This window comes from Heptranchias perlo, chromosome 9 (genome assembly GCF_035084215.1).
Source record: "Heptranchias perlo isolate sHepPer1 chromosome 9, sHepPer1.hap1, whole genome shotgun sequence".
Taxonomy (NCBI): domain Eukaryota; kingdom Metazoa; phylum Chordata; class Chondrichthyes; order Hexanchiformes; family Hexanchidae; genus Heptranchias; species Heptranchias perlo.
In genome coordinates, this window is record NC_090333.1 from 59759264 (window position 1) to 59767505 (window position 8242).

An 8242-nucleotide genomic window follows, 5' to 3' on the forward strand; every position below is an offset into this window, starting at 1 on the left:
AAAAACATTTGGCTTAGGTATTCATGGAACTGTAGCCAAGCAAGGAATTCAGACCTACAAAGAACTACAAAGCTAACACTTTATCTGTACTGCAGGATTTTCAAAGTGATTGATTTTCTTATCCAGACAGATACTGTGAAAATTAGCTGATAAATATGGATTCTATTGAAGACACTAAGTATCATTGAGAATTCCGTCAAAACTTAATTTTATTACAATTGCTAAAGTGACGGGAAAAGCTTCCCTACCATGTTTATGCGTTTCATGTGCTAATTTCATTTTCTAATTTTCCCCTCTCCTCGTCTTACTTTGCTACGGTAGGGCCCACAGTCGCCAGCAACCCTCTGGTACCTCATTCAAGCGGCTATTAAAGTGTGATGTGGAGATGCCGGTGATGGACTGGGGTGGACAAATGTAAGGAATCTTACAACACCAGGTTATAGTCCAACAATTTTATTTTAAAATCACAAGCTTTCGGAGATTATCCCCTTCGTCAGGTGAATTCTCACTCACCTGACGAAGAAGGTAAGCTCCGAAAGCTTGTGATTTTCAAATAAAACTGTTGGACTATAACCTGGTGTTGTAAGATTCCTTAAAATGGCCACGTGCGAGAAACTAGGCCTTTTGTTCCAACGACGTTCTTAACAATCCTACACTGGATTACATGCAACTAGTTTCAAAATTTGCTACTTTTACTGCTTAGGGCATTTCTTATTAACGCTGTTTTTACAACAGAAAGTGAGAAAATAATTCTGCTTTCAATTCAGTAACACAACCTATGCGCTTTTGATGGGTGAAAAAACAATTTATAACCAGAATGGAACCGCAGCACAGTAAATGACGCCAAAGGGGTAAACAGTGTAAAGAGTCCTTGGACCCTAATGAGTTCAGACAGTTTAACAGCACTCACAGACATAAGACAAAACGAACCAACTGTGACAAAAAAAATCTTCAAATGCTGAGAATCCGAACTAAGAATATATTGAAATCACACAGCAAAGCCTTTCATAGCTGCAAAACACAAAGTGGGTTCAGATTTCGGGTGCAGAACCTAAACGTTATCCTCTCTTTTCTCTTTACAGATGATCATCGACCAGCTGTGTATTTCCAGCACTTTTACCCCTAGCCAATTGTGAGCTCCAATTTATTTCAATACGTGGAATGGCTCCCTCTATTTCACTATTACCAAAGATTGAAGATGATATATGCTTTATTTTATATACGAATACGCATTGGAGCCGCGGTACTAACCCTAATAGCCTTGCCTAAAATAGTAAAGGGTTACTTGCTTCTTATACCAGGTGGTAGGACAGGGCGCTGCCACCGGCAACTGAGTAACAAGGACGAGTGGCCGTTTTGAACAGAGACCAGAAGATTGTACTGGGAATACAAAAAGACCGTGAGACTACAGCCATTTCTTTACTTTCTACCAAGTAAGGTGCGATAATCTACTGTTCGATGAAGAAAAACAAATAGCACAGAACTTCAGTTCCTAATCAATGCCTCCCACTAGAATGACTTCAATTGAAAACGGGATTGGGCTCAGCTATGATGCCAGCTACAGTAAAATAATCTGTTGGCAGTTATTGTCCAGAGTCAGGTATGGATAACGGGCCCTTGTGCAGGCTACCAGAAGGCTTTGAGAATTAGATTAATATTAAGTTTAGCTGCTGCCTTCCTCAGTTCATAAGTCATGTCCTTTGATGATTTTATACTGATTTTTGTTTCGTTTCCCCTCACTGCCTTTGGGGGAATGGATTACTGACCCAGAGCATCACCTGCAGAAATAAGCCCTCAGACGGATGTCATCTGGACTTGGAGTCCCATCTACTTTGAGATTTCCTATTCTACTCAAGATGACATCCATATCTATTTTAATATTTATAATGTTATTGTCTACAGTACATCCCACAGCTAGGAACTGATAATCATTCACGAGTGTAGAATGATGTGTCCATTCGGAATAATGTGCCAACACGATGCAAGAGAGATTTCATTACAAAAAACACAATAAGAAAAATTCACAATGCTACTTCATAGTGCATGAGTATTCATCAGTATGATATGCACATTAATTTTATATTGCAGATCGGCATTTAAAAAGAACACACTGGTTTCGGTCTATCTGCAGCAATGGGCCTGATCTAAATATAAACGCAGCGCAGATGGAGATTGGTATTTTAAAATTCATATTATACAGCATGATTAGGTTAACTGACTCCTCCACTACTTACCCCAATAATTGGCTCAATTAAAACTTTCAGTCCACAAATGTAAACATTAGGCATGGTGAACCTATTGTGTAAAGCATACCTTTGCAACAGGCTCAGAGACCGACAGCCAAATAATTGCTCATACTTAAGAGGCAGATGATATTGTTAAGGGCACTGCTGACAACCTATATGCAAAGATCTCCCAGATACAATATGAATGTTATGATTAGATTTACATAAACCTCATTAGGGCTCTAATCCTGTTGTTAACACTTATTGGATATGAATCTAAGTCATGATACATACTTTTATGTAGCTGCATAAGGCTAACGGTGTATTTTTAGTGTAACTTCAGTGCCTGTTTCAGAGAAATAAAGTTGCAATATAAGAGCCAGCCTGATTCAGGCAGAGAAGCACTGGAAGACTTGCCACAAGAAGCAGTTTCACATCATAGGACTAGGGGTAGGCCATTCAGCCCCTCTAGCTTGTTCTGCCATGCAATTAGATCATGGCTGATCTGTATCTTAACTCCATCTACCCATCTTGGTCTGTAACCCTTAATACTTTTGCCAAACAAAAATCTATCAATCTCAGTTTTGAAATTTTTAATTGACCTAGCCTCATCTGCTTTTTGGGGGGAAAGTGTTCCTCTACCTTTTGTGTGAAGAAGCGTTTTCTGACATCACCGCTGAATGGCCTCACTCTAATTTTAAGGTTATGCCCCCTTGTTCTGGACTCTCCCACCAGAGGAAATAGTTTCTTTCTATCTACCCTATCAAATCCTCTAATCATCTTAAACACTTCAATTAGATCATCCCATAATCTTCTATATTCAAGGGAATAAAGCCTGGTCTTTGCAACCTGTCCTCATAATTTAACCCTTTTGGCTCCAGTATCATTCTGGTGAATCTGCACTGCACCCCCTCCAAGGCCAATATATCCTTCCTGAGGTGCAGTGTACAGAACTAAATGCAGTACTTCAGATAGGCTCTAACCAGAGCTCTGTACAGCTGTAACATAACTTCCTCCCTTTGTGTTTCAGCCCTCATGAGATGAAGGCCAACATTCCATTAGCCTTCTAAATTATTTTTTGTACCTGTCCACTAGCTTTTAGTGATTTCTGTACTTGGACCCCTAAACCTCTCTGATCCTTCACAGTTCCTAGATTCTTACCATTTAGAAAATCTACCTTTCCTAGATCTACCTTTCCTAGGTCCAAAGTGGATGACCTCGCACTTTCCCACTTTGAACTCCGTCTGCCACAGTTTTGCCCACTCAATTAATCTATCAATGTCCCTTTGCAACTTTCTGCTCCCATCTACACTATTTACTGTGGCCTCAGTACAGATCCCTGGGGGACAACATTAGTCACATTCTGTCAATTTGAGTACATACCCATTATCCTTACTCTCTTGTCTCCTACATCCTAACATCACCTGGGTTTGACACCATATGCAATACAACTCCCGTGCGAGGTCAAACCTGGTTTTAAAAGGTAATCCCTTGGTTTTCTCGCGCACTTTTAAAAACATTATGCAGGATTGGTTTAAAATGTCGAGATTTAAAATGTTGATTTAATGTGTAGGCACTCCCATCTGTACTCGCTAGACCTTTAAATTTTAACCGGGGAGGAAGAATTCTATTTGGAAGGAAGTAGTATAAATGAGGCACTGCCTGGCTTTTAATTTGTGGCTGTAGTACAAGTACATCAGTATTTGAATTACCTCATTCACACACCAATAGTGATCCCAACTTGTCACACGGCACCATTATCTCCGTGCTACCATGACAATGGTACCGGTATAGATACAGAACGATTAGTGTCGTCAATGGAAGGTTACTGACGTCCTTTCTCTCGTCATTCCACATAATTCCCGTAATACACACCTCTCTCTCTTCCCCAAATCCCATCACACGCAGTATAAAGAATACAGGTGAGGGCTCCGTGTACAGTATGTATCCACGAAAGGTGTTGGACGTTAGAGTACTTACAATTTTGTCGCTTGTGCACTATTCAATCATACAGCGACTCAGTGAATAAATGCCTAAAGGACAAAACCTTTCACCTCGTATCCTACATGTACAGAGAAGAAGTTATGGTTACCTGTAGTGACCCCCTCCCCAGACTACCCTTCAGCTATAATAACATCCCTGTAATCTTTTACCTATCTTTTTCAGATTGACATTTGTTAAACTAATATTTCCATATATTTGAGATAACAGATTAAAGTTTTTTTGGATCCCTAGTAAACACAGCATTAGAATATTCGACCTTAACCTTATCCAAAAGTAGATACATATCCTAGTATTCTAACAAACAAAAAACGTGCACAGATGTACTTGGCCCCATTGAATGAATTTCAAACTTCCATCGCCCATCCGAGTGGGCAATCAGGAAACAGCCTTCGCAGAGCCTCAATAACCTACCCCCAATATCAACAAACCAAACACGGTCTGCCGCGGATCGATTGCACTGGTCGGGACTCCACATATCAAGACGGTGATTCCAATTGGAAGGGTTTGACATCCCTTCGCAGGCTTTAGGGCTTCGGTATGGGTGAAATCAGGTGAACATGCTGCATTGGATTTCGTTAGGAGAGGGGAAAGGTTTGGGTTCCTGGCAGCTTGCAGGTGGGATGAGTTTCAGCACCAGCTGGGGCTTTGTGACGTCTCCACGCCTATAACCACGTACCTTGAAACTAACAAATGAGTAGCCGCTGACCCCCGCACCCGGGGGCTGCTGAATCCAGCTCACCTGGGCCATTGACCACCTCGCATAATAATAGCATTCCACCACCTCTTAGCTTTGGCGAAGTAGACACCGGCCATATTCCAAAATCATACAAGTAGGGAGCAGAAAGGCTTGGGTGAAAGTTGTGAGATACAGGCACACCGAAGTGGGGGTTCGCAACAAATAAACATAACCGCGGGCATCCATTCCGTGAAATCTAAACTCACTGCAAATTGCACTCGTCTGAACGTCAGCCAAGTGCTTAATATTCTTTCACACCAATCAGAAGGGCACAACTGACAACTCGTTATAAATAGACACTAGCATCAATAATTTCCCGTGGATTAGTGTACTGTGCTGTACAAGTCTTTGAGCAGGGGAGACAAATAATGGTACAGATCAATTATATATAAATAAGATGCCCGCTGCTGGCAGCGACTCAAGGTAACTGAGAAGCAGCTCAAGTGATGTTATCAAACTGTAATCAGCTTCAAGGGGTGCAGCTGGGATCAAACAAGGACAAACTCGGGAGAACATTTAAAAATAAGTCAGATTGTCGTATACTGAAAACAATTCTGCAGTTTTAAATTTAAATTTAAATTTTCAACCTTGCATTTAAATTGCTTCATGGCTATACCCCTCAAAGCTCCTCCAGTCCAACAACCCCACCCCCCAGAACTCTGCGTTCCTCCGGCCCCTTATGCATCCCTATGCCTTTGCCCCACCATTGACAGCTGTGTCTTCAGCCACCTAGGTCTCACACTCTGGAATTCCCTCCCTAAAAACCTCAAACTCATAGAAACATAGAAAATAGGAGCAGGAATAGGCTATGCGGCCCTTCGAGCCTGCTCCACCATTCAACATGATCATGGCTGATCCTCTATCTTAATACCATATTCCCGCTCTCTCCCCATACCCCTTGATGCCTTTTGTGTCTAGAAATCTATTGTGCTCCTTCTTAAATATATTCAGTGACTTGGCCTCCACAGCCGTCTTTGGTAGAGAATTCCACAGGTTCACCACCCTCCGAGTGAAGAAATTTCTCCTCACCTCAGTCCTAAATGTCCTACCCTGTATCCTGAGACTGTGACCCCTCATTCTGGACTCCCTAGCCAGGGGAAACATCCTCCCTGCATCCAGTCTGTCTAGCCCTGTCAGAATTTTATATGTTTCAATGAGATTCCCTCTCATTCTTCTAAACTCGAGCGAATACAGGCCGAGTCGACCCAATCTCTCCTCATACGACAGTCCTGCCATCCTAAGGATCAGTCTGCTGCACTCCCTCTATGGCAAGTATATCCTTTCTTAGGTAAGGAGACCAAAACGGCACACAATACTCCAGGTGTGGTCTCACCAAGGACCTGTATAACTGCAGTAAGACATCCTTGCTCCTGTAATCAAATCCTCTTGCAATGAAGGCCAACATACCATTTGCCTTCCTAACTGCTTGCTGCACCTGCTTTCAGTGACTGGTGTACAGGGACACCCAAGTCCCTTTGTATATCAACATTCCCCAATCTATCACTATTTAAATAATACTCTGGCTTTCTGTTTTTCCTTCCGAAGTGGGTATCTTCACATTTATCCACATTATACTGCATCTGCCATGTATTTGTTCACTCACTCAACTTGTCTAAATCGCCTTGAAGCCTCTTTGCATCCTCCTCACGACTCCACCTAGTTTTGTGTCATCAGCAAACTTGGAAACATTTCATTTGGTTCCCTCATCCAAATCATTGATATATATTGTGAATAGCTGGGGCCCAGCACTGATCCCTGTGGTACCCCATTAGTCACTGCCTGCCACCCTGAAAAAGACCCATTTATTCCTACTCTGTTTCCTGTCTGTTAACCAATTTTCAATCTATGCCAGTATATTACCCCCAATCCCATGTGCTTTAATTTTGCACACTAACCTCTTATGTGGGACTTTATCAAAGGCCTTCTGAAAATCTAAATAAGCCACATCCACTGGTTCTCCCTTATCTATTCTACAGTTACATCCTCAAAAAACTCCAGTAGGTTTGTCAAACATGATTTCCCTTTCATAAATCCATGTTGACTTTGTCTAATCCCGTTGATATTCTCTAAGTGTCCTGTTATCACATCCTTTATAATAGACTCTAGCATTTTCCCTACTACTGATGTTAGGCTAACCGGTCTGTAGTTCCCTGTTTTCTCTCCCTCCTTTTTTTAAAAATAGTGGGGTTACATTTGCCACCCTCCAATCTGCAGGAACTGTTCCATAATCTACAGAATTTTGGAAGATGACAACTAATGCATCCACTATTTCCATGGCTACCTCTTTTAGTACTCTGGGATGCAGATGATGAGGTCCCTGGGGATTTATCAGCTTTCAGTCCCATTAATTTCTCCAGCACTATTTTTTTTACTAATACTAATTTCCTTTAATTCCTCCTTCTCATGAGGCCCTTGGTTCCCTAGCATTTCTGGGAAGTTATTTGTGTCCTCTTCCCCTTTTAGACCCTCCTTAAAAACCTCTTTAACCACATCTTCCCAATCTATCCTGCTTAGGTTGATGTCCATTTTTGTCTAATTACACATGTGTGAAGCACCTTCAGACTTTTTAATATGTTAAATGCAAGTTGTTATTGTTGAACCCATCATCCTGGTCAGTATAGCTCATCAAACAGAGAGTAGTGGTGAACAGTTGTTTTTCAGACTGGAGGGAAGTATACTGTGATGTGGCTGGACTTGGGTACAAGGGTTACAATTTCAAAGTTTGTCAATGACACAAAACTCAAATGTAGTAAACAATGAGGAGGATAGTAGAAGACTTCAGGAGGACATAAACAGACTGGTGAATTGAGGCGATAAACATGGCAGATTAAATTTAATGCAGAGAAGTGTGAAGTGATGACTGTTTTTGAAGGCAAATTCAGAAGTGTCTTTTAAATAAAAACGAGCCTCAAACTAGTCTGAATTCAGTCATACCTGTTACTATCCAAATTCACTCAATTGTCACATGCACTTTTGATGCAATTGGAGTAGGAGAGGAATTAGTCGGACCAGAGGAAGATCTGTGCTCTTTCAACTTTCAGGTTGCAGTACGCATTCAGGTTGCATCATCTCTACTTATAGAGCCCATGCTACAGCTCTGCCCATAGCATATCACCTAGTTTAAAAGATAAAGTTATGGACAATGGAGCTACAAATTAGTAAACTAATTTTTGCAATAGTCCAAGGCTAAGTCGCCTGCAAATAAAAAGGAGGTTCTGATGCAATTATCAGGGTCAGTTACAGGCAGTAATACATGTGGACAGAGGCACAACAGTAG